The following is a 3,391-nucleotide window of genomic DNA, read 5'->3' as shown; positions in this document are numbered from 1 at the left end:
ACAATTTTTGTAAGTCATTTAAGGTTTTAACATGATGAGTGGAGATGATGGGGGTCAAAGAACTCTGCCCAATTTGGTTTCAGGCGCCGCGGTGGGTGGGGAGTTGAATCCCCAGTATTTATAAAAAAAGCGGCTTCATCGTCATTACGAGCACTTTCGTTTTCAAGCATTTGCCTTCTAGTCTGTTTCTCCGGCCCAGATTCTAAAACTATGGGCCTCATCTCACTGGAAGCATTGACGGCAAAACAGCAACAGCGCATAGGATGACGGGGTGGTTCATAAGGAGGAGCGGAGGGCATTAAGGGCAACTCCGAGTATAGTGGAAGCGATCCCAGCGTCTGCGGATGTTTAGCTTTTGGTCGGGCTCCTCCACTTGCTTCCATCCTTTGTTCCTCTATACTATCTCCTTTTTCGCTACTATCATGGGAGTCTTCGCTGAGCTCCTCCAGTAGTTCGGAGCCTTCATCTAAGAGTTCCCCGATCTGGTCATCCTCTGACCGTAAAGCAGTATCTATCAGATACCACAAGCGGATCACTCCCTCCTCGACTCCAGCGTTTCTCAATTCACGTCCCACCCGTCTCCACCGAACCTGTGACAAATCTCCTTCTTCAACAAACCAAGGACAAGTTTTATATAGTATCCTCGTAAAATTGCACACAGCTACACTCTTTACGGGCGTCCCCGTTGCCTTTAAAAGGCGGCTAATCAATAAGTGCATTTTCGTGGTGGACTCTGTGTTCCCCATTGTACCGCGGTATTCCTAGGCTTTTTCCCCTAGACTCCCGTCTATAGACGTTTTATTTCTTACCTTCTTTCCGCGTCGCAGTGATCCGAGTCACGGCACCAGTTGCAGGCGTACACCTTCCGGATAGGTTAACGCCGGCGAGACCTCGGAGACACCAGACGCGTTTATCGGCTTTTCAGCTTTCACTTTATTTTTCAGCAGACTCGCGTTACATGTCGCGAACGCCCGCCCTGTTACCGGCATTCATTCACAACTCATTCATTCACAACTCCTTCATTCACCACTCCTGCTTACTACTCGCATTCATTCATAGCTCCCGCCTGTTACCGGCGTTCATTCATCCCTCTGCCTTTTACCAGCGTTCATTCACTCCTCCGTCTTTTACCAGCGTTCATTCATTACCCCGTCTTTTACCCGCGTTCATTCACTCACCCGTCTTTTACCAGCATTCATTCACTCCTCTGTCTTTTACCAGCGTTCATTCATCCACTCCCGCCCACCGTCCACCTATTTATATATATATCATTCACGGAAAACATGTTACCAACTAAGTGTGGGAAACATGCAATAACAGGATGCTTAAAGTCAAAACAGGATCTTGCAATTAGCAACGGGCAGGGTGGAAAAAGCCCAGCACTAAACTTCTTGTGCTTGTACATGTCGGGAGGGGCACAGCTGGCCAGGCTGTCCCGTTCCCCGACATCTCTCATCTGCATCAAAATACCCAACAGTTCCTGTACACCTTGTAGCATATGCTGGTTGTACTTCATGAGGGTTGCAAGGGTCAGACCAGAAGAAGAGCAGTCTAGCAAATTTGGGTTCAATGTCAGCAAACTGGGCTTGCCTTCTGGAAAAATTCGAAGTATACCTCCACTTGGCACCTCATTCTTTATTAAGATAATATATACATGTCACACGTCTCCTATCTCATGTGGATTATCAACATTCTGCACATAACCTGTCCCATTGCCTGGATAACATCCATGGCTTTTGCCCGGCCATTGATTTTGTAGTTGCCCATCTTCTTGTTACAGTGGCGGATCAGGTTGTCCATGCTGCTCATCAGCAGCCCAGTGGTTCCACAGCCGGGCTCCTTGCCCTCGATCCAGGTAATCTTATCCCTTCTGATGTCCTAGGACAAGTCGCTGTTCTGGCTAACCAGCTGGCCATCTGCGAACCTGCCTGTGCTATGCAGGACTCACATCTCGTCGCCTATCTTGTCCAGGAAGTCGTCCACTACAGATGCCCTGCTTGTTCATGCAAGGCAGCGCCGGAAGTGACTTCATCTGTCCTTTGGGCTGCAGACCGCAGCTATGGCTCAGGCCCTCACGGGGCATGTTGCTAGGCGGGTACAGGTTCGTCTTCTCCTGATACAGCAATGGGCAGGTCAGCGGCTCCTCCTTCCCTGGCTCTGCCTAGGCCACCGCTGCCGGGCCCTGGAGGCTGGGGTTCATGGCTATGGCTGGGTGGGCCACGGACTTGGCCTTTGCCTTGGGCGCATCTCCTGGCCTCCCGGGCTACTGCCCCATCTGCCCTGAGCCGCGGTGTGGTGGGAAAGGCCAGGCTGCTGGTGCGGGCCTGCCTGCAGCCAGAGGCGCCCTCACTGCCCTGGCACAGGAGTTCCTGCTCCTTCCAGTCCTGGCGCTGGTGGGACCACAACACAGCAGGTTCTCCATCTTCCCACAGGGCTCACAGTACTGCTGGTCCCGCTTGCTCTGTCCCCACCGACCCAGGTCAGCGGCAAAGCAGTGGGTGGTGCAGGCCTGCCTGGGTGCCCATTGTCGCCTCCACTGCCCTGGCACAGGAGCTCGTGCTTCCTCCAGTCCTGGCGCTGGTGAGGCCGCAGCACAGCAGGCTCTCCATCTTCCCACACAGCTCACAGTTCTGCCGGTCCCGCTTGCTCCGGCCCCGCCCCCCAGGCCCGCCGCTGTCATTGCCCTTGGTGGAGGCAGCGTTGGTCGAGCAGGAGAGGTGGGGGCTGGACTGCCTAGTCCATGGCCTGGGAGCTGGGAGAGCGGCAGGGAACGTTTCTGCGCCATGCACCTGCCGCCAGCCCCTCTCCTTAAGCAGGCCGGCTTCCCCGCCCTCGGCCAGGCAGCTTTCTCATCCTTGGGGATGGCCCCGCAGCGCCAGCAGCTGTTTCAGCGCCTCATCACGCATGGGCTGAGGGTGTACGGCCTGCGTGAGGACCAGGGTCTCTGCTCTGGGCGCGGTAGACCAGCAGCCTTCCAGGCCGCCGCCTCGCCACCCCGGGCAGCCGGGCCCAGCTTGTGGAGCAGCGCAGGGCATGCGCACAGACACCGCTGCCTGGTGGTGACCAGGGCTGGGGGCTCATGAGGGCGGAGGAGGGAGAGCGAGGGCCGAGGGGAGCTCAAGGGGGTGGTGGCCCCATATATGCTTGGTTTAGGACACTAAACGATTTTTCCCTGAGAATAAACTTGAAAAGGCTTTTTCCTCTCTCTCTCTTTAACATTGTCCTGGATGCATAATTATGGAAATCAAGCACACAAAAGGAAATTTAAGGTATAGGGTAAGCTTTTAAGCAACAGAACTGTTAACATGTTAATGATATTAGTATATATACAGATAATCCAACATTAGCCAAAACCAAATATGAGCTGATAGGTGAATTAAGCAAAATTATT

At 53.6% G+C, this 3,391-nt stretch overlaps 1 pseudogene; it reads right to left on the bottom strand.

Moving 5' to 3' along the window:
• Positions 1–1,382: 1,382 nt before the first annotated feature.
• Positions 1,383–2,785, bottom strand: LOC100340964 (egl nine homolog 1 pseudogene; annotated as a pseudogene).
• Between the last annotated feature and the right edge of the window lie 606 nt (positions 2,786–3,391).

Source organism: Oryctolagus cuniculus, chromosome 2 (genome assembly GCF_964237555.1).
Source record: "Oryctolagus cuniculus chromosome 2, mOryCun1.1, whole genome shotgun sequence".
In the NCBI taxonomy this organism is placed as follows: Eukaryota; Metazoa; Chordata; class Mammalia; order Lagomorpha; family Leporidae; genus Oryctolagus; species Oryctolagus cuniculus.
Note: the sequence above shows the minus strand (reverse complement) of the source record. Positions and strands in the feature narration are given on the sequence as shown.